This window comes from Scleropages formosus, chromosome 1, assembly GCF_900964775.1.
Source record: "Scleropages formosus chromosome 1, fSclFor1.1, whole genome shotgun sequence".
NCBI classification, from domain to species: domain Eukaryota; kingdom Metazoa; phylum Chordata; class Actinopteri; order Osteoglossiformes; family Osteoglossidae; genus Scleropages; species Scleropages formosus.
The window spans coordinates 8349071-8373700 of record NC_041806.1 but is presented as its reverse complement, the minus strand read 5'-3'; the positions used below and the strand labels follow the sequence as shown (position 1 = coordinate 8373700).

Here is a 24630-nt window from a genome sequence, read left to right as displayed (position 1 = left end):
GTGTGTATGTAGGAAATGAGATCATGCGTGTTGCTGTGCCCACGGAAGCGATAGGCAGCGACGGAGGTGAACTCTAAACGTACATCTGTTCGGAAAGAATGTCGCCCAAAGGCCGACCCCTGACTGAAATTTAACATATTTCACTTTAATTTGCGTAATCCCGAATAACACACCTTTATCACCGGCGGGGGGGGGGTGGGGGGGCTCCATCTGTTGTTAAATGGCAACATCAGAAGCTGACGCACCATCATCCCGATCTACGGAGCGTTCGAGCAACAATCGCGTTTTATCGCCGGCGCCCGCATTTAGCCTTCGGAAGAATCCTTTTAGAAAACGTGCACCTGGGCCACAAGACAAGGGAAAGAATAGCTTCCCCGTGGCCCCACACCACCACCACCCCCGCTTCTGTCGCGAACACTCAGCACCATGTGCGCAGGGGCCCTTAACCTCCTGGATCCAGTTTGCGGCCAAGCAGCAAGACGAGGTGATAATGGCTCTCTTTAGGCTCCCTCGGGCGATGCGTGCGCTTTTCCTCCGACACCTCCAGTAATGCCCGTTTCTGCTGAGCGCCCCTCTTCTCAGTTACACAATTAGCTTTCGCCGCCGCATGAACTCTGCGGAAAACTTCATTACTCCGCTGAAAACGCACTACTGAAAAGTTACCACCTGACGCACGCATCAGAGTACCTTTCGGAGCGATTGCACCTCTCGGCGCATGTTCCCTCTCTTTTAAACGTTTGAAAGCACTTGTCAACACAATGGTTCGAAATCCGCCGCAGCTGTAGTCGTGACTCCAGGAAGACAGAGGCGCACAAAGCTGTTAAATACACACTTTGACATGTATAAGCTCAGCATTTCGATGGCACTTCTTTACTTCACTTGCAAGGTCAGATTAGAGGTGTTTTTTTTTTTTTATTATTTTTTTAAACACCCCCTTAGTGCGAACTGCTGAACTCTCCAACGGCAACTCGTGTCTACACACACCTGGAGTCTTGAAGCTCTGCTACGAACACCGCCCGAGAACCCTGCCCTCGACCCGTGTCGCACAAATGTAGTCGCGTGTGATTGATTCACGCGCCACCCCTCTGCGCCAAGGCAACATATGGAGTCGCCCGTCTCTTCCTGGACCCCCCAGCCCAAACTGGCCCCTCTTTCTCCGGTGAACCTGCAGCAAGCACAGGGGAGAGCATCCTGACAGACGCACGCGTGGAGACAGGAGCCTGGGGGGTGGATTAGCCCCCACAGTCATTAAGGATGATGCCTCACCTGCTATCCCTCGCCTCTCACACAAAGCGATGACCTCATGTAGGTCGATGTCTGATAACACAGCCCTTGCTTATTTTCATAAGTTTAAATTAAACACCCTTAATGCCTGCAGCTCTTGCAATGACTAGCAAGATTACAACCGATTGGAATGGGCTCATTCAGCAACGTCTGAGTTTCGGAGGATGGGTTGCTGCAGCTGAGAGACTGGTGGCACCCTTTTGTACCCTACTCAGGTTTCCAGAGCGAACAGGTGCTTCCCATCATGGTGAGCTATTTAAAACGCTGATCTACACCCCCAGGTTTGTCTCAACAGCACTTCCCTGCTGAGACAAGCCCCCCGCCCAGATGCTACCTATTACAAATATCCATTTTTTTTCTTGCAGAGACAAACACAGAACAGACTTCCAGGAAGCATGGTGCGATTGTTTAAAATCACACTTTTACAGCACCCTCCCAAATAAACATGCTTAAAATTAAACAATGACGTGTTTTTTTCAAATGGGATAATAGTTTTACCGAGAACACACATCTTGCTTAAATTTTTTTTTTTTTTTTTGCCAGTAACAACTACAGCAGGACAACAAATTCCACTGATCTTCAACGTGTTCAATACAAGACAGTCCTTACAACATAAACAAATCATTAAGACGCAGCAGACTTATCTGGATGTTATCTTACTGTATACAGACGTGTCAAAGCGGAAGCCTTTCCGATGAACACGCTGCTTCTTTGTCCTACTGTCGTAAAGTCTCCGACTACCGTTCGGCGCACGGCAGGAACGCAAAGCCATTGTACAACTGAAACGCATAAGGGCGTCATTGTTGGACTGATCTAGTTCAACGTATCCAAAAATGTTGTTTTGTTTAAAAATAGAAAAGCATAAACACGATCCTGATGGGATAATAAGCTGTGAAGGGTGCACGGCGAATGTCAGAACAATGCGACAGGCGTTGAGCTGATGAATAACTGATGTCCCTAATCGAGGTTTTAAACTGATCAGGCATGAATTATCTTATTTTGCTTTCCCTTTTCCTGTGCACCCCCACACACACACACTTTATCAGAAAATGCCAAGATGACTGCCAGTGAATCACATGTCAAACCAATGCCAAATGGAACTATGGAGATGCCTTTAACTCTCCATGGTGGGTGTGCCTTAAATGAGCTCCGAGAGGCCTGGTGTACCCTGGGGAGGGGGGTGCTGTCGAGAACAGGCACGTGTGGGGAAGTGACAGCTGCAGGATCCTTGGGAGACCAGTCTGGGCTACTCTGCTCGCTATTGACAACCTCATCCACCCCACCTGGTCCCACCCAACACATTATCAATGCTCCCCATGCAAAAGCTTCTCCGGAGGAAAACGAAGAAAAAAAAAAAAGTTTCCACACTTTAGGTGACCTCTTACCATTTAACCATGCAAAGGTACTTGAGGCTTTATTTGGACTCGGGCATAATTATGTTTCCAAGAGAGAACAGCCAATGAATTTGAAAATGTACTTACAGAAATTGCATGGTTGAACACACCAAGTAAATGCCAAGTAAATAGGCCCGCTGAAGCCAACGCGTAAATGTTTGGTATGTCTATCCACATTCCCTGGGTTATTATTTCTCGGAGCACACTGCTAAGTGCCCTTTAACATAACACAACTGACATCTTTACTGAACACACAAAGCTATATTTACAAAGTGCTAGGCCTGCTTTAAACTCAATCTAAATGCTGACAAGCGCTTGTTCCAAACTAATACATTAAGAAGTGCGGCGACAAGGCTGGCCTCCTCGTGTTTAATGAACCCTCTCGTTATCTTATCTGTAGAAGTTCACTTTAGTCCAGCTCCGGGCTGTCTGACAACTGGCCTTGGAACTGGAAACCAATCATCTGGACTACCGAGGAGGACCATCGAGAAGCACAATCGCCCTACACGCCTGGAACTGTCCTGCCCAGGTGTCGGCTCTTACTAACAAACCTTTGACTATTCCAAAACATGCCGAACCATTAACCCATAAGAAATAAGCGCACTACAAAACGGCAGGGGCTGCAGATAGGTTTAAGCTTTTTAATTGCTTCTGACTGCTGCCCCACAGCCCCAAGACACACACAGATGCATGGTGAGGCCCCACCAGGACCACCAAACAGCAACGTTTTCAGGGACCGTGCCTGGGGTATAAAAACCCGCTGCCCCCACCCCCATTGCTCTTCCTCCCTTCTCGGGGACGTGATCTGTCCGGACATTCCCCAGCACCGCCACCCATCGTGCCAAATTGACAGAGGCAGAAGAACGGAAAAGGTCGAAACTACAGGGGACATGGAGGCAGAAGATGCGTCAGAACACCAGCACTCAGAGTCCAGCCATCCACACACAGTTATTTGGATAAACCCACCTCTAACAACCAATATTTTACTGCTGACATTCATTCAGCTCAAGTAATGAAATAAGTCAAATCTGACCTTCATGGCAATCTCAGCAAGAGAGAGTAAGTATTTTTTCTGCTGGTTATATACATAGACAGAAAAACATCAAGTTACCGATTATAAAGATCTAAATGAGAAACGTAGAAAGAATGAATAACCTTAAAAATACATTTGCATCATTCTAACCCTTTTTCAACACTGCAATATTACTGTGTGCTCATAAATTAAAGAGTCAGCTGTGCAATGAACATAACACACTAATGAAAGCAAAATGGGTTAAAACAAGGTATTCAAGGAATTTGGGGAGGGGAAAACTATATATGCAGAAATCCAAAAACCCAAGCATGCATGAACACATTCCTACATTATCATAAATCATACTCTGCCCTACTGACTTTTCATTTCAGGCCAACTTAAAAACCTTTTCACGGTAGTTAGATTTCAAGTTTTATATACATTGCTGATGTTCAATATAAACAGAAACAATGTGACTGGAAACTGAAGAAATATATGTCATTCCAGACCTTTAAATATCTCACTAGAAGTTAATAATTCTCAATACATTATTCCACAGAGCACTTCTTCCAAATACAGTTTCATCTGAAGACCCAAGAGAAGGATCCCAAGGTTAAGCCTGGTCAGGTTTGCTCCAACCGAGCAGCAAACCCCAGGACACTTCTAGGCATTGCGGTCTAATCCCCAGCTATGTGCCAAAGAGCATTCTCAAGTGTTCCCAGCGGTTTCCGCGAAACGGCAACACAAAAGTTTTAATCACATCTTGAGAGGAAAAGAGAGAGGGAGATGGGACACAGAGAGAGAGGAAGAGGAAAATGAAAGACTCAGCGGGGAAAAGGCAGATTTGCGTACTTCTCTGTATCCTTGGGAACCAAATGATAATTGATTCACATCTCTGTATGGCATCTCATATCTGATTCCCTCCTCTGCCAAACACTGTCATATTTGAAACAACTTTGCCGTTCTCTTTCCCCGTGGCCACGAATTGAGAACCCCACGGTTATTGTAGACTAGACACAATGCTGGTTCCAGCTAAGTGCCAACAGCACCAGCCCTGCCTGGTTGTGTTCCTTCATCCTGTCAATTCCGTGATAAAGAACCATGGTTTTTGCACAACCGAATACAGATATGAAAGTGTGTGAAATCGATACAACTGATTAAGGCATTTCCAAGCTTTGGTCTTGGAAAGCTGGCTGGGCATAAGACCGACTCTCAGAGACCGATTCAGTACCAGGTAAACATGAAAAGCAAAATTCAGGAAAATTACTGTGTGAAATGCAGTCAAACGCCATCTACCCTCAATCATCTCCACATACTACAATCGCAATAAATTACAAATGGAAAATTGCTTTCTGCCGCTGAAATGAGCCACGTTTCATTATTTTCCAGCTCCTTCACTGTGGTCCTGCCATTACGGTTTATTTAAGATGGACTCGGTCATTAGTGTGGCTGATGCAGGGTAGCCTGCGCTCTCCTGAGGTCACACAGTGAAGGCCATTAAGGACAAAGCAGAGTCCTCACACCCTCGCTGAACTCGGCTGACCCGGGCTTTTAATCAGATCTCTGCGTCTAGGGATGCTCGATGTCAAGCTTTAGTTTACGTCTCCACTGGTTCTAAATGCCAGCTTGGTATTCAACATTATATTATTTAAAAATGCTCAGCATCTCCACTATTTGTCGTTTTGCTTTGTCGCTGGACCTTTTGTATTTCGGTTTGATTATACAGTTAAAAACCGGGGGAAACTCTCAGCAGTAGCAGTTCTACTGCTGGCAAAACCATTAATGGTACTTTGATTGGCAGTTCCAGAGTGACTTGACTTCCATTGACCCCTGGGCCTTGCTTACCTGTAACGGGTCACCATCAGCCTGGACCAGTGCACTAGAAGTGTTTTCTTACTTACGCAAACGTTGACCATAAGCAGGAAGCGACCCAACTCGGCTGGGGTCACGATGCCAGCATGAGATGGGATTTCACAACCCTCTATATTTGTTCTTTACCCAATTCCCTTTTGTGATGTGTTCAATACTGCCGCTCTGACATTTCAGTCTCATTTTCATTAGTCTTTTTCATCTTTATGCAGGTGCCCTACATATTTGTTGGGGTCAATGTGAATTCCAGACTTTAACTCTCTCCCTCCATCACTCCATCAAGGCAGAGCAGCATTGGGGGAGGGGGTGGGGGGGGAATGAGACCCCCATGGGACCTGTAAATGTCTCCAGCTTGCGGTAGTGAGCTTAGAGTAAGTCAGTGCTGGGGAAGCTGGATGGAGAGGTGGTCTCTACCACTAAGGCTTACCGGGAACCACTGATGTCTAGGTTGTATATACTAAGTATATGGTACCTCATCAAAAGACAACGTAAAATTTATTGCCCACCCCACTTTCTCATTTGGTCATTGGGAAATGTATATTTGCCTGTACTGGTGTATTACACTCGGTATAATGCAATTTTTAAGAACAAGTAATGGAATTTTACTATTGGTTTTCCGGGCCACTTGGACACTACATTTCTGCTCTTGTCTTGGATCAAATCCAGAATGTGCACTTTGCTGCAAAGTCCATTTTACAGATAATTATTTTTATGCCACACGGAAGCATCCCCCTGTGCTTAATTTATGGAATTCTTTATTTAATAAACCAAGCCAGGTCCTGGGCTGTCATTCCTATCTCAGAGTCTACGTCTGGATACGGCTCTTCTAGCATCCTCTACTAAATTGTTCTTTTTGATGTTTATTCTCTTCATATAAACAATAACTCACTGTTCCAGTGCATAAAAACAATGAACAACCACACATTTTCAAAAATGTATGACAGCCACTGTTCACAATAATCTAAACATATAAAATCTGGGACTCTACACACTGCATTGACAGTAAATGTTTAGCAAATGAGAATTCTATGCATTCCAACATTTCACCATGTCAACCATCAATGATGAAAGAAATTAGTCTCATTTTGCACATCAGACTTATGATTAGCTGTCCCCTTGTTATTCTGTACCAATACTATACAATGGTGAAAAAGAAACCGAAAGAACCATGTATAATGCAGTTTTAGTGCTGTATAAATCCAATTTTGTTAACAAAACGGTGTTTTGGTTGCTTAGTGTTACTCATATCTTCTTTATTTCTGAAATTTGTTATCAAATGAAAAGACTTTGCTTATAAAAAAAAAAAGTATCCAACCTATTTTTAAACCAAAGGCTCAAACAGTGTTGAACGACTTGCGGCTCATAGTTTACTGCATACCAATATAAATCAGAATTTTTTTTCCACTAAAGACCCAATAAAAAGTGTTCCTCCATAGATCAAAATGTATTTTCTTTAAACAGATTTTTTTTTTTTAAATTTTAATTCAGAACCTGAAAAGCCTGGACTATAGTCTGTTTTATGACAGTATGGATAGTCCTCCACTTACGAGAATGACGACAACTCATACCTTCGACGGCCATCCCATCGACGGACTATTTACCGAGGTTTGGTCGTAACATTTAACGATGACTGCTCCATCTGCAGTATGATAACCTCAGCGGGCTGCACTGCACTTGTATTTGTTATTATTTTGGTCTCGGTCAGCGTTGGGTGTCTTGTAAACAAAACAATTGTTGCCAAACTTTTGAGAGTCCCTTCAAGTTTAATTTAAAACAGCAAGCGAAAAAGAGCATTCTGACAGTGCTGAAAAAAGTGAAAATAGCACAGCATGAAAATATAATTCTGTACTGCAATTATATTATTCTGTATTAATATTTTAATGTGGGAAAACAGTGGAAAAAAATGGAACAAAGCCTTTTTATACAACACAGCATAAATGCATGTTAATTGTTTATGTGTCCTTACGGCTTATATAATACAGTACAAAGGGATTTGCGACCTAAGACAATGTCGGATTACGATGAGGTTGTCAAAACAGAACCCCGCCGTCAGTCCAGGACCACCTGTACAGCCCATGGAGATCATCTTACCTTTGTACCCTTGAAAACAATCTCTTTCAAACTGGGAGTGTGGGGTTTGTTTTGACTACATCCTGGATAATACAACGGAATGTGAAGACTGGCATTAACACTGACCTCCGTCTTCATGTCGAATCCACCAATGCAAGGCTCGAACCTAGTGCATGTGAGTCACGATTCCGGAGCCAGCCAGAGCTAGAGCTGAGCTGGCCTCATGACGTCCTACCTTCTCGTGCAGCGCATTCAGGGACCACGGCAAAGACACTGGCACACTGGGGAGGACTCACAAGAGAGCCACTTAGTGCTGGAGTGTCTTCAGTGAGTGCAAAACACATATTTCAGGTTACATAATGTAAACATTTCAAAATGCTGGCAACAACGTAAACACATCCACCCCAAATGCTTGCCTGCGAAATTGAGAGCGGAGCGTGGAAAATAGACTCAAGCAAGCCAATAAAAGCAGCAGCAATTCAACATCAAACTGCTCTTCTCTCTGTTCCCCATGGGGAAATACATCTAATTATTCCCGACTTAACTAACAATGACAAATTTACCACTGTTGGCGGTTGTCTTCTTTTGGGATTTCACCAACGTAAGGCGTAAGTAATGGCTACCACTTTATGATATTGATTTATGTGCACCTGTAGTCTTTTCTGTGTGACAGCCTTGATGCTGAAACCTTTCTGTTCCTTAAATGGCAGTGGTAAGGGCTTCATATCCTACAAAACAGCAACAGCAGCAGCAGCAGCAATGGTACCCTTCAGTGAAGGAGGGGTTAAACAAAGTAGGAGCGAGAAACTAAGGGAGATGGAGAGCCAGAGAGAGGTTTGCAACAGGCCATCAGTGCAGGACATACAGTATGGAAGCCCAGACCACTCTGCTTTTTGGCAGTGGCAGGAGGCTTTGATGAGGCAGCCAGTGTCGGGGAAGAATGTGTTTGTACCGCCAAACAGTAATGTGCAGCAGTAGCAAAAAAAAAAAAAAAAAAAAAAAAAAAATAAAATAAATGAAACCCATATTATTTTCCTTTTCTGCTAAAAAGCATCTGCTCCCTGTTCATAGGGCCCTACTTCAGTGCCATTTTATGCCTTTTTTTTGCCATCACCGGGGCTGAAAAGAGGAACGGCTATTTGCCAATCAGCTCAAATGAGCCAAGCAGCAGTAACATAATGCTGAAATTACTACGTCTACCTAATGGCAAAAAGGTAAGAAGGACGACAACATTTTTCATTTTCAGCCTGCTATTTCTAAATGCCACAAATGCTACCGGCGATTTTTTTTTTTAAAACCAGTTTTTCCAAACCATGGTGCCATTCTCAGGCCTCAAAGTGTCATTAATGTGTGTATAATAGGGCTTCACCAGCATGTTAGCTATAGAGAAAAGAAAAGAAAAGAAAAAAACCGAAAAAACAAAACTCCGCCAGTACAAAATCTCCAAAAACAATAAGGATATATGGAAAAAATTCAAGGACCAATCAAGGACCCTAAGCCTGTTAGCATCAGAGGAACGGGAGAGAGAGGTTTTCCCATAAGCATGTGTGTATGTATTATTCAGGGTCAGCGCAGGGCCTCTCTCACACACACAAAATGCACTTTAAACCCCGAAGCCAGCGAGAAATGATGAGGCCAAGGAATAAGGGAGAATTGCTGTTTGTGGGAAGCACAGCTTTAGCGACAACCAGTGTGACAACTGACACAAAAATCCTAGATCATCCATTTTCCCCATGGCATCCAGTTGAGCGATTCTCGTAACCATGGCAACATACAATCATTCGTCACGCTGGAGAAAACTGTGCCTCGTGCCGTCACCTGTCGGAGAGGTTCGGACTGCGCGTCTTCTCTTACGAGCCGCCGGTAAGCGCGAGCCCTCGACATCGCACTCCCAATCGCACCCCGCAGCCGGTGACAGCTGGATGTACCGCTTGCAGACGCAGAGGGTCCCGGAGGTTTGAATCGCGAAAGGCTAGTTTTCCCATTTTCTTTCGAGTTCAACAGCCTGTCCTCGCATTTCTGCGACGGCTGCCTTCTTTTCCGAGGACGCTGCCCCACGCCATTCCTTCCTCTTGTACAACAGACACCGGAAAAATCCGCGGCGCTCAGGTGCGCCAGCTGAAGAAGAGGTACGGTATGCGTCGGCGATTGCTCATTTTTCCGCATTCTCAGCATGAGAAAAGGCCTCTTTTGAGCTCGGATGAAAGCTACGGGGGAACTTAACAAGCACTTAAAGCCCAAGGTCAGAATGAGCTGGTTATGGAACTGGAAGCTGCAGTTTTGAAGTGGTGCCACGTTAACAATAAACATGTGGGCAAACACACGATTAGAGCTGTGCAAACACGGGGAGGGCCAACGCCACCGGAGCTCAGGGCTCGTGGCACCAGCTCACTGGTGGATGAGCCCGCACTTTCCCCCACAGCAGAGGCAAACAGTCAGTCTGGTCAGCAGAGATAAACACAACGGCAAAAGGCGGAACAGAGCCTGTGCCAGAAGCTGTCCAGCAGACATAAGGTCAGGGTGCTTTTGTGGATGCGCCACGCTGCCGACAGCCGCCGTCGCTCGCTCTGCTGTGTTAATCAGCATAACAAGCTAGAAGAGACGGGCGGGCAGGCCTGGAAAATCCAGCGGATAAGGAAAATAATGCCTGAGAAAGTAATTAACAGGCAACAAAAACTCTGAATGAGAAGACGACCGCGACGTCGGATGTGGAAAAGCAGGCCCGCCGTCTCCCGGAAGAACTACTGTACCGGCATCACCAGCGAGTTAAAGGAGTGTCGCTCGAGGTAACGCCCAACGCCACCAACTCATGTCCTTCTTCCTAACGTGAAGCTTGGCGGCAATCGCCGTCATCACCGCGTTCTACCGCGGAGGCAGAGTAAACTTCCAGCGTCTAACCGAGGAACTGGATACTCGGGTGCCTCTAATCTACTGCGTAAACTGCAATTAAGGAACTCTATTCAAAACCCCATGATTCATTTGCAAATCAATCTAGAGAAACAATGGGGACGGCACCCGTCTCATGCTGTCGCTGAGCATACTAAACACAGCTCTGAATGGGACTTGTGTGTGGGGGGGGGGGGGGGGTGGTTGGTGGAGTAATTCATTATCTCCCGGAAAAGGAAATAATTGTCCATCAACAAATATAACAATTTATTTCCCAGTAAGTTGCACCACTGAGTGTGGCTATGCGGACGGAATTCCATTAACCTCACCGCTTTGGACCTTCCCTACGGATTTGTTGCAGTACGGAGCAGACCTGCAGTAAGAATGAGGTAATTTGGGATTATTACAATTATTCAGCACCCGTACACTCCAACGACCTTGAAATCGCTCGACAGCAAGCTGCGTTTCAGACACGGACGAATTACGGCTTTGCAAGCGTTACCGACCGTCGAGCGAAGTCATGCTTCGGGGTCCGACGGGTGCCGAAGCTGTCAACTGAATCGAGGCCGAGCCTAATCAGGGCACACGAGCCGCGCTGAATAAGGCTGCGCTGGCACAGGGCCGCGCGTGCGATTACTGCGGTAGCGCCACAAAGAGCATGTGAGTTTACAGTGCCATCACCGCCCTTTGTTTCTTCTGTCTTTCTGCTGTTTTGTTCTCCTTTCAATAGTGCTTCCTGCCTTTCACTTCTCAAGTGACTTCAAGCACAATGCCGAGTAATAGTTGAATTAGCCACATTGGGGGAAGAGAACGTATCAAAGGCCTTTTTCTTAAAGCAATCACAGTGGCATCGCTTGACAGGCACAGATTTCTCACCCTCGCCCTTTCATATGGATGACAGTTTGTTGAAAGCACAGATTTCTGCCACAAATTCGCAGCTTGAGTTTCGTTCCTTAATCGTTATTATCCGTGTGTGTGAGAGCGTGCGAGTGTGTGTGCAGAGCAAGCGAGGATAAAGGAGCAGTGATTTCTGTCTTCATGACTGCCAGACATGCTATTTCTACAGAAATAATTTTGTTCTGGTTCTCTTTTGTTGAGCTGACACATTACCCGGATCACTAAGGAACAAGTAAAAAGTCAAGCTTTGGAAACCAAGTTCGGTGCGAACGCATGTTCTTCGCAAACATTCCTAAAATTTAAATTGTTTTTTTTTAAAAAAATAAATAAATAAAAAAGCAAACAAAAACCAGTCTCAAAATCTCAACTAAACTTAAGAGGGTCGCAATTTATTTTTCTTTTTCATCGGAAGATTTTCGTCCACTTAATCGGTCCCACTATCTTCCACACCTGGCCCTGACATAGACAAGATAAATAAAATTGAAGGAAAACAGCCATTTTTGGGGGCTATTCATGTTTGTAAAGCTGGACTTAGAACACTGTATAAATAAATCAAATTACAAAGCCATTTCTGGGCAAGCCACACAAATGTTGAGAGCCTTTTTACTTCCGCTTCACTGGGCAAATTGAGTCTGGAGAAAGACCCCCCTCCTCCTTCCTACACCCCCTTTTCTCATTGCTCTTTATATTTCACACACACACATATATATATATATACATATATTTTTTTTTTCCCCTTAATGACCTACTTCCAGGTACCCGTCTCAGTGTGTAAAAAAACAAGAAATTATGCTTTCACTCTTTGGAGATCACCCTGTAAAATATACGCCAAAATTCTATTCAAGTCATATCACATTAAGAAAAGGGGAGTTAGTCACCCCCGACTCTGGCCAGACCCAGCGATCTGTGAGTGATGAGCTAAATGGAGGTGGGCAGCGAAAGGACTGTGCCCCAAAAAGGAGGACAGCCATACAGTGCCAGTAGTGGGCACACTTCCTTTTCTTCTATTTGAGCAGTGATTTGTGCTCAAACTACATTTTGGCAGCAATAATTAATAAACAACACAGCTTCTTGAACAGACGTACGCAACTGCTCACAAAACGGAGGCAACGCTCCTTTTGCTCTAAGCCAGAATACATTTAGGTGAACTCTACCAACACAAAATAAGCTTAAAACTTAATGTTGTATGTGATATAGAGGCAGCTGGTAATGTAGTAAAAGTTGCTGCATCTGAACCAAAAAGGTTGTAGGTTCAAATCCCACCTCCAACTGTAGTACCCTGGGGGGGCGGAGAACACAGTACTACATATCGTAGTCCAGTAAAATTAGCCATAAATGGGTAAATACATGTAAGTAACCCTGCAAGTTGCTCTGGAGAAAAGCAGCTGTTAAATTAATAAATGTAAATGATTATTTCTCATCATGATACACATTACAATATTTTAAATACTCACATGGATGTGAAAAGACATTTGACAGACACACATGGGACTTGACTGACGCATGGTAGCAGTAAGTGTTTAAACTTATCCAGACCCCTCTAGTGTCTTTTTGAGCTCTGAATCAAAACTGTAATTAATGTTCCGAAAGGAAGAGGCTCCATGGTCATTTAGCATTGCAGGGTGAGAGATGTCTATGTGAGCTGCACTCTGGTCAAGTGACAGGCCTCTCCACCATCTGTCTCCTTTGGTGTTTCACTGCAGTTCTCACTCAGTCCCCTGAGTTAACCAGAGTAAATTACCTTTGACAAGCCATATCCGCCCATAAATATTCACTGCGCATTTCCTCCTATTGTTGGTATGTTAGATTGGCCATCAAAAAGGCTGTCCTCAAAGGCCAGCAAAAACATTCAATTAGTACACAGTGAAAAATGACTAATAATCCACTTACGATCTTGGTCTTGCCAATAAAACCAGTTGTGCTTTTGAAACCCATTAATACACATCCCCTTTTTACATATTGTCACATGCCACAGTTATAACTAATACCACTGCTTTGGAGAAGAAACGGATGCAATGGAAAGATGTCATTCACCAAATGGAACCTTTTCAAAAAAGCCCAAATACAGTTTGCATCTGGATTAGGGCCTCTACACCAATATCCTTCATTCAAAGGGGTCTTTGTGATGGTTCCCTTTCAAACACACTGAGGATTTGCAGATGCATGTATTTACTTGAGTACAAACTCTACATATAGGCAAAAAAAAAAAATCATAAAAAATGAATACATCCCTAGGGATATACACTTCAATGTTTCCAAACCCGCATATTAAACAGTTTTTTTAAAAAAAAAAAAAAAGAAAAAAAAAAACCTCAGTTGTCTACCGCACATCCAGCACAATACACCGTCTTTAAGTAATGACAGGACTGCACACGGCATTCTGTTTGATCTCTCAGCGCCTCGGAAAAATGAGCCCTATAGGATTTTCCTCAGAGGGGCTTAGATGCAAATATATAATGAGGAGATGCGTGCAGTTTTAGCTTAAGTCAATCCAGTCAAAACAGCAATATACCCTCCTTTTACTCCACTCTCTCTTTGTCTGAAGAGTCCCGGCTCTGCAGGCACAGACTTCGGCAGAAAACACGTGCAGGTCAGAGAAAGAAGTCGCCATTGTTATCCTGCTTTTATTACATAATTAATGCCCTATCAGCCCATGTGATGAAGGCTACATTTGGAGGAGAATTTCAGATGCAGCCCCTTCCATCTCCCAACTGACTCAGACAAGAGCCGTCACCAAAAGCTCTTCCTTTAAGTCTCCTATGAAGTCATCCACCAAAATAAAACTACATATTTTTCAGCAAAACACCGTTTTAACACTTGGTTAAACTCGATATTGAGATTTTTGCTCCCGTTATTATTTAGAACGCAATATTGAAGGAATGCAGACGTTGAATGTGGACTAAATGCAGCTTCAATGAGAACATGCTGTGGTGACATTGTAGGAGTTGAAGGGATTATGAACAAGATGGTAAGAGTCACACCCACTGAATAAAGTGAATTCTTGTGTCCATGTGTGGCTAAAAAAGCTGCATATGAATTAAACCAACTTTTGAAATGCACCACTACAAATTAACAGGCTACAGTATCCAAAATAATGCAAATACCATGGATTTCTTAAAGACCCTATATCAAAGAAGAGTGATGCTCATAACATGTTCAACTTCACTTTAACCAGTAATTTTTGCCTTTACATGCCTAAGATGGTTATCCACAATTTGTTCACCCATTGTTCATGAGGGTATCAAAAATAACTAGGCTTATTTATCAGCTGCACAACTTTTTTTTTTTTTTTTTAATAAATATTTTGCTCATAATACACATAGTTGCAGCAGACAACATCCAGTGTGCAGTCCAAAAGCATATAGGGCATTCTGTAGGACTTCCAAAATTATAGAGTCTAGCAGGTCCTGCGATTCTGTGCAAGTGACCACTCCCTTCTATAAAACTACACCGGACAGTGTAGACTCCTGTAGTCAAACCTGAGCGCACCTTCCTCTGACCAGCACCGGCATCCCTCTGCTCTCTGCTGACCTCACGCAACCTTACATCTCCCGGTCAGCTCAAACCCATCCTCCCCTCACGGCCCCACACTGTTTTTAATGCAAAATTTCAATTTATTTTTCTTATTTTTTTTTTTTATTCTCCCTCCAAAATCTCACTTGTGGTCTTATTCATCGCCCTGACAGTCTGGATCTGTGTATTCTGCTTTGTGAGACACTTTTGCTTGATATCTTCTGATTTTCTGCAAGTCATCTCAGATAAAGCAGCTCCACTTTCTTTGGAAGTGAAGGGTTTGATCAGAAATGCAAAGTGAAGTATTCAGGCCATTTTAGAGCTTCTGAAAAGAGTCAAAAAGTAAATGATACACAGTCAGCTGCACCAAGTGCATATTTTTACTTAGGTGGTTATGTAAGGTTTTTTTTAATGGGATCTCTGCCCAAATTAAGCAGGATATAGGCTATCATCTCCCCAAAAGAAGTGGGATTTGAGTGTCTGGCTGATGACTTTAAGCTAGTAAATATGGAGACCTGCATGCAATGGTAATAGCAGTGATTAAAAATGTGTAATTCAGAGAGCCGTATAATTTGGCCAATGAGTGAGATTTAAGAGGAACACTAGGGCCAATACTGCACATGTCTTCCTTCCGAAATTAACATTTCGTTATGCGGTTTAATGTGCGATCACAGGAGCCTCATTGAGAACCATGGAGTCCTTTTTAATGGGCACTTTAACACAGAAACCCAGCTGAATATTTCATTGTGCGTTTTTTAAAAAATGGATGAGGTACAATCTAATGAAACAGCGGCTGTTCCATTAAAGCCTGTCCCTAAACCGACACCGGCCTCTTGGCTCCATGGGACCCCAACCTCCCCGTGCAAACCTTAATGGCAAAAGTGGTGCAAAGTCAGAATTTAAGAGCCCTTACATCGCTCTAATTCTTCAGAAACGGAAAGTAAATGGTGACCAGGGGTGAACATTATCATCTGAATGTGAATATGGCTCTCGAGTATACGAACGCCGAAAATTACAGTTATAATGATCAGCCTGCATAGTGCAAGAAAGGTTAAGGGGTGTCCGGAGTGCACAGCCCTCCGTTTCCTGGCTGGAAAGATTTTATTTTTAACTGCCGTTAATTGTGTTCGGCTAGTGGTTGCAGCAGTGCCAGCTCACCTGAGGTCACACACAAATGCAAATTACGTTCATGTGTATTATTTCAAGACCCTAAACGGAACACGAGTTTCTCAGAAGCTGCGGTGCTTTTGGCGAGCCTGCCGCACGTATCGCCGCCCGTAGTCAACGATAAATGACATTTTGGCATATCACCTGCAAATCAAGTTGAATGTGCCAAATATTGCAAATAAAAACAAAAATAACCGTTCGCAGCTGTAGTTTCAAGAATATGCAAGCAACTTTGTGGGGGGGGGGGGGGGGATCCTGTACAAGGTTGGTGACTGCATTCAGACTAAGCCCTATTCCAGTTTTGTATTTAATTGTCTCATTTAAATACCTCCCTATATGGGACCCATGGCAATTCTTGGCCATGATAAACACATAAAAAGGGTTGTTTTTGTGGACTGATTTAAGGGAGAAAAGGTAAAACGGGTAGCTCATTTCCCGAGTACCCACTCAAGGTTAGCCTTAGCACAGAGGTTAACGTCTGCAGAAATTGAGAGATGGCAAGAGATCGGTGCTGAATAATAAAATGTGTCTCACAAATTCCTCCCCTCCGCGGGGTTGACAGACACGGCAGACAAGAGAAGCGTAACGTTGTCAAAATTTTAAAAAGAAATCTGTGGAAAGGCACTCTGGCCAGACCTGGGAGCTTGTATCGCACGAATAAAAAGCTTAAATATAGCACAGCTCCAAGGCCTGGCCCTTCCATCCACCGCGCCCTGAGCCTCTCCGGTGGAGATCGGGGACAGGTGTTTAAGTGCATTTACGATTGCAGCCACCTCGACCTTAAATGAAGTTATGCAGGCTACCATTAAATTATGAAAGGAAACACTCGCAGGAAAGCAGCCCCAGGAGGCTGGGGGTGGTGGGTTGAGGCGGGGGTGTCAGAACAACAAGCCTTAATCCTACAGCACAACCTTGAAAACACACATAACCGCTTGTGTTCATTAGCTTGTACCTGTGCGACAGCGAGGCCGGCAAGGTAAAGTGATTAGTTTTGATGCCGAGATCTTACTTGGGAGAGGGGGGAGAAAAAAAAAAAAAAATTGCATTTGTCAGAGGTGGCCGAACGGCCGGCAATAACCTGCCTCACAGGTATCCATCGCTTGGCTTTCACAAAAAATAAAGGCATCGGCTACGGTGGCAGGGGAGTGGTGGAACACGACTTAAACCATCAGTAGAGAAGCAGATTTGTAAGCAACCTACATGCTTTTGAGATCTGTTGCCATATTCTGGTCTGGTAGCACTTTGAGACTGATTAAAGGAGCCCCCGTCCACACCCTATAACACTGGCAGCAGCACCTCTCAATCAAAGATGCTGTCAGCAGATGTGGTGTTGGGGGGGATAGGAAAGGGTGCACCTCTGGAACCCATTCACCCAAGCCCCCCTGAATCCATGCTGTTGAACCTCATTGCTGTGACTGTGCTGCTGTCAAATGGAAGCGGCTCACTTACGGCCCACAGAGATGTAGGAGTTGCACTATGGGTATACGTATACTACGCTGCACCATGTAACCAACAAGGTTTTCCACATTTATTTGCTTTTTACTGAGTATATTGTCATTTAACATCACCAATGGAGCTTGTGTGTAGTGATACCTAGAATATTCATTACTCACCCTTCTTCATCTATATATAAGCTGTGAACATTTAAATGTGTAATGCTTTAGCAATCTCTGGCAAAGGAGAATGAGAAAGTGAAGTTTTTAAATAAAACAAAAAAAAAAAAGAAAAAAAAAAAGCCTACAGAATTGGTACCGATACGGGTGGGGATTGTTCTCCAGACGCAGGGGGCCACAGCCTTGTTTGGAGACAGGGAATTTACGACAAACAGATTTCCTTATGATCAAACGTGCAGCGGGCTGGACTGGGCCGTAAATCACTCCCTGTCTCCACGGGCTGATTTACACCGCCGAATTAGCTCCAGTTTCAATTTGAGTCCCATTCAATCCCAAATGTCGTGCAGGTAATATCGAACACAGATACAGGCACGCCTGGTAGAGTCTGCACCTGACCTCCCTCCCCCAGGCCTGGCTTCCGCTGTGTCCATTTAACCTAAAATAAAATGTCCTCGCTCGATGCCTGGCACATTTCCCATTAACGGTCTCCTTTCGGTTTCCATTTGTTGAGCGCCGATTGCGAGCCATGAGATACCAAAAGTGCACAGAATTATTTGTGCCCTACAGGACCAGCTGTCTCAGTAGAAGTATGAAGTCAGTAATGACCGAGCGGTTTCTCGGCCTTTGACTTATCTGCCGTTCATGACAACATGCATCGAGTCACTTCCTAAGGTAATTAAAAAAAAAAAAAAAAAAAAAAAAAAAAAAGATGCTCCGTCCCGTAGAAACGGGCACCGCGGGATGGGGTTGGGGATCTTACCTTTGCTCCTGCAGCACTGCCTGGAATGCACTCTCAGGTCTCAAATGGTCTATACTTGAACATCTAATGTGACGATGTACAAAATACATAGACTTGGCCCTTAAGTATTAAGTATTGTGGCGCACAGCACCGTGGGCTTGGATGGAGCGAAGAAGGACACACAAGCAGCGTTCATCTTGAGCATTTTAATGAACACCAGCACACAGGGAATGATGCTCTTGGTCCAAGAACCCCGTTTCCTCCAGGACCTGCACTTCTAGCCAGCCTCCCCAGTCTGCTTAGCGCCCCCACGCTCTTCATCAACATGCTGGCAAACACAGTCATCCCATTACTATCCCCATAAATTGCCCTAGTGGTTGAACCCTCTATTTACAAGTTACCCACAATACAATTGTGTACAATAAAATCTTCCTGCCTAAGCATCAGTAACATGGGTTGTTACAGCATCAATACAGTAATAGATCAATAACACAATATAACAAAAAGCATTAAACATTAAGAAGCTTTTTTTGGCCAAACGATTGCCTTTCTCAGACCTGATCTACGCTGCATAACTAGTTACCAACATTACCACCAAGAGAGCAATCGTTTCTGAATCTTAAAAATGCTTTAATTCCACACTGAAAACAGCGAGCATGTCAGTCGCTGCAGAGGGATTTCTGGCATTCTCTACAACAACACACTCATTTCTTCTGTGGCGCTACAGGATATGCAAAAAGAAACAAATGAGCAGTTCAGTTTGAGGTCAAAATAAGAATATGAGATACGGTTCGTTGCTAGAAAAACAGGAATTTCGATTAAAGATGTCTTGCAGGTTCAGCGCGTTCGCACATTGCGGTACGGCATTGCAGAACGGCTCAGCGCTAGATGGAGGCGAGGTTACGAGGCGCTCGGAGGGGAACGAAGCCGGGCAGCCTTCTCCGGCGTGAGCCTTGCTTCTGGTGCAGTACACTCCATCCAAAAAAAAAGAAAAAAAAAAAAAAAAAGAAGCCTGGCAACTGTGGATTCATTTCCCAAACGTGAGATTAGCGTCACACCGCCTGTTGCTGACTCACTACACTCTGACACACAGACGTTCGGCTCTTCCAGATGTAATGTAATTCAGGGCCCGGTGTCCGCAGCACTAGGCGAGAATTCTGCCTCATACATGTTGTGTTTGTATTGCAACTCCCTACCTTAATAGAGCCGCTGCTGTAATCTTACGTTCCCAGCGCACCAATGAGACGCGGGTCGGTAATGTACAACGTGCATGAGGAAACCGTTTGCGTCGAGTCGGCTACCTCCATAATGTTTGCCGAAACATACCCACATGCAGCAGGTTCATAAAGAGGGCACGGCGCGGGAGAATGATTTAAGGAACCGTGCTTGGAATTTTGCAGTTTCAGATTTTATGGAGAAAGCTGCCATTGTACTGCTAATCGAAGCATTTTGCTTGAATCACTTCAGTAAATATTTAGTTATATAAACAACTAATTGTGAGTAAAGCCTCTCTCAATAGAGGCGTCACCTAAGCAAATATAAATGAAGTCAACAACCGGGGAGTATTGTGGGGAATAGAATAAAACCCTGCTCATTGTATGCTCCACCCTTCTGTGCCTCTGCTGATTTAAACACTTGCCGCTGCCCCCCTTCATTGATATTATGGCGCCAATGGCTCCTTCACCAGCTCTCTTTGAGCTGGGATGATGTCATTCAGGCCTTGAGTGCAAGCAGCAGTGGGATGATGTCACGGGGAGCGGGTGAGGTGGGGTGGGTAGTGCGAATCCCACAGGACTCGGCGTCCGACAGCACAGTACCACCACGCTGCCATTACAGCAGGTCTGCCTACGATGGCTCCCCGACCTCTGCTGAGATACACGTCGCTCAGGACTTATGAATCACGTTCCTCATTTGTTTAATGATCCTTCCTGGCACAATGTCATGACCCAAAGGTCTATTTGTAGTGATTCACGAGGAATCTTACTGGGTCGCCAAAGAGAACCTAAAAGACACGCGGTTGTGTCCGACATTGAGAGGATGAAGAGCGCAAGTTGGCACGCCCACCTTGGTCCCATCCGCAAGAGTGGAGAGACAGCCTCTTACCAGCGTTTTCATAATTCATAGAGCAGAAAGACTTTTCCCCAATTCTGAGAGATTCTACCATCTCTGCGTGCATGTGCCTTTCACGGCATTGACCTCAGGAATGCATCTGCATGCCATTGTAAATGACATCACTCAATGGACGAAAATTCCTAATCTCAAACCAACAGCAACTCTCCATTACAAGTCAATTTCCATGAGTGACCACATCATTCCTTTCAGGCGAGTTTAGAGAACGCTGAAGTGTCACGAGATAAGGAATCAGCAGAGTTTCAGCCGAACATGGGGGCACGGTTCCTCCCTCCTGCAGATGCCATAGTAACCCGGCCGGAGAGCTGATCGCTGGCAACCCGAGACAGGAAGCGCGAGGGGTTCGTGGGTGATTTCCGTACTGCGCTAAAAAGCCAGCACTCCAGTTTTCTTCTTTTGCCAAAACAAACAAGCCGATAAGGGAGGAGATTAAGGCACTTTAAAGAACCGTTTGGCCCAGGCTCCTCAACTACAGCAAGGAATCTCTTCCTTGCAAGTACTTGCTTGCAAACTAATGCAATTATAATTTCTTCATTCAGCTGATAACTTACTCAAGCTTTCCAATGCTACTGTAAGGTGTGCACCAAGTGTAAGATCCTGAAAATGAGTTAGACCAGGAGTTCCAGACTTTACAGCTCAGTTTACAAGCACACACATATTAAGGGTCCCTGGACAATCTTCAGCATTTCTCGTAAAAGACCGGAGATATAACACAATACCCTCGGAGGTATTAAGTTCATCTTAAAAGTGGATTGTAAAGTAGAGACTAATCAACACTAGGCAAATAAAGACAGATGCCTTCTGGACAAAAGGACAGAAGTGACAGAAAATGTGCGACGTTATCAAGCCACTGGCTGCTCCAACAACGGCCGGCTGCTCAGAAATAAAGCCTTGTGCGACGTCCTGAATTTACGGCTCTTCAGATCTCACTTCTTCCTTACAGAAGATCTCTCGCTGCTCCTTGTACAAGAAGATCCCAGTTGGAGACGAGATGAGGAATTTGTCAGTCCCACTGCTGAAACGTGGGCTAAAGCCCTTGCTGTTGTGTTTAAGTGTAAGCACTTAACCAGGACTGCTTCAGTAAATATTCATCACGAAGTATGGTTAAAGTTGTAAGCCAGACAAGTTCCTTCAGATAACGGCATCTGTGATGCAGAATTTATGGCACTCAATGTTTGCTTTCCAACTTAACCTATGCCTGGAAAGCATATGCAACTTATTTTACTGCCTTGCTGTGGATGCGACTGGCAACCGTGTAGGACTCTAGCATATTTTATTTTTATTCAATTAATTTTATTACTATACATGGCAGAAGAGCCAAATCAGCTTCCTGCACTGTTTCCGCACTGAGCGGCTTTATATCCCGTCGCCAATTTACCGCATTCCCTGTGAACTTAGACTCAGGACACCAGGGTGTAGGTGAGTTCGGGCCCCTTTACTTGCACTTTAAATTAATGGAATATAAAGCAGCGATTCTCAGCACAGATACATCTGTTAATTCATTTCTTTAAAATGATGCGTTTGTGTTTACCTTTCCTGTCAGTCATGATGAAAGAATGTTTCATTCAGTCACGGTGACTGATAACTCAGCATCAAGTGCTGCTTTCCAAAGGTGAGAAACATTACCCTGATTTTAGCAGCAAATAAGTATTTGCAATAAATATTTCTCCAGCAACTGGCACATTACGGTTTCAAATGTTTTCAGAAAAACACTAAAGACCCACGTTACTGTGATTAGGCGGGAAGATGAGGTTGGTGTAAATAGTTGCATTATGGGAAAAATATGGAATGTAGGTGTACAACCACTGGGGGCACTTCTGGGGGAAATGATGGGGTGACTGTTTGCCCATGTGTTGAGAGAAAGCCTGGAGGTGCTAAGCAAGCTGGGAAGGCTGGCTGGAGGTGTAGGTCCTGCCTGGAGGAAACGGGGTCCTTGAACAAAGAGCATTTTTTTCCCCGTGCGCTGCTGTTCAATTAAACGTTCAAGATGAACACTGCCTCCGTGTCCTTCTTTGCCCCACCCAAACCCAGGATGCTGCACGCCACAATACATCACTTTAAGGCAAACCAACTTGCATCCAGCTGTTGCATTTCCACAGGACTCAAAAGCATTTTAAAACAGGTTAACATATTTACACTGACTGACCTGGAAAGGTTGCCTCTTTAGCAGAAGCAGCAAAAAACATGCATTAATGATGTAATAAATAGTAAAAGCCACTGTACTTTTACAGAGCAACTTAAACCCTTCCTCAAGAATTCAATGCAACGAGTTCAGCCGAAGAGAAGCTTTTAGAAACCCATTTGACGAAAATCTGGAATTCCTGCACAATACCACTCAAAGGGAGAAGTGAGCAAGCATTACACCGAAAGACTTGATAGAGACCAAGCTCTAATTAAAGGGCTGTTTATCATTCATACTTTAGCTCTCAGTTTTGAGGGTTTTGGATTCCCTTAAGCATGGAAACTCATGACTGAGTAGACGCATCCAAAAAGAATGTGATTCTTTGTCTCTCGGCTGTTTTCACAGACTAGCCTGCTAGAACACTGTTATTGCTCCGAACACCAGTAGTCACAAGGGGAAAGACCGAGAGTCAAGGAGTGTTTTTCTTCCGATACAATATTTGAGGAAGTTACTTCAGTGTCTTTATTAGTGCCATATGGTTTTGTGGACAGCGCTGCTCATAAGTAGACCGAAAAAAAAAAAAGTGACCTGCATGCAATTCACTGGGCATTTCAATGTGAGAGCAATCAGAAGAGCGACACTGTCTTACTGGTCTAAATCCCACTGCTATCATTCTTCATTTCCATTTGTCCATGTCCATTGGTTTACAATATGCACAGCTATGTCTTCATTACTTCACTTTCCCTCAAAAGTATTAGAAACACAGTGAAAAGATCGCTGAAGGACAGCAGTCGGCTGGGAATTTCACTCAGTGAAGGCAAAGACCAGATGGATCTCGGGAAGATCATTCCAAGAGGCCACGGAGCAGCGGTGATTTTGAGGTCCTAAATCGCAAAGTCCTTAGATGAGACATTCCAATTTTATCAAAAAAGAAATATGCTACATTTTAATTCTCCAGCAAAGAATGTCTTTTGTATTGTCTTGGGAGATGTACTGAGCAACTTGACATTTAACTGAAAGATATATTTAAGTGCATTTTATGCAACAGTCTAGGATTTCTCAGTCCTGGTCCCGAGGACCCGCTGGGAATGCTGGCTTTTGCTGCAGCCAACCAGTTAATCAATTAGACTTGACGGAGCTGTTACAACATTGCTCATGTAAATGTCACATCTATTAAAAGCTGTGAAAGAAAAGACTACATTGGGTTAAAAGAAAGATGCTAACACACCCTCTCAGCTTGATTTTGTTAATTTACGTGCCCCAACAGAACTGGTAAAGTTATTGTAGAACCTTGATAATTACAGTACATCTTCAAAGTTCTCTACAGGTCTTAACATTTTCAATAACCGATGCTTGTCAGGGTCTGGAGTGTATGCTGGAGGCAGTGGGCGCAAGGATGAAGGGGGCAAATCGCAGACAGGACATTGGTCCATTGCTGGGTAGCCACACACACACACACACACACACACACACACACACACACACACACACACACACACACACACACTATGGGCAATTTATAGCCATCAGTCCACCGGAACTGTATGTCTTTGGACTGTTTGAGAAAACAGAGAACCTGGAAGAAACCCATGCTAACTCCACACAGCCTGGTGGGGATCGAACGCATTCTCTCATACTACCCAGAGCTGAGAGACGGCAGCACTACTCCGCACCACCATGTTGCTAACACTTATGCAAGTAAGAATTAAAATATTTGATTAAACGTATTCATCACTTGTATGAGGCCTTTATAAAGTCTGCTTTTGTCTCCCCCCCTCATTGCGCATTAAATATTTTGCAAAGAATTAAGCAATGTCAAGATTTGTCAAATGACAGTATTTCACCAACAGCTAAGCCAGTCAATTAGATGCTGAGTTGAAACAAAGAGCGGCGTACGTTGCAGATCCTCGGCAAAAGGCTGAGGGAACCAGACA

At 44.2% G+C, this 24630-nt stretch overlaps 1 protein-coding gene across 1 annotated transcript in view; it reads right to left on the bottom strand.

The window, feature by feature from the left end:
* The window catches only part of plxna3 (plexin A3), a 113828-nt gene that overhangs the window by 75689 nt on the left and 13509 nt on the right, over window positions 1-24630 (bottom strand). The gene's annotated exons all lie outside the window — the stretch shown is intronic.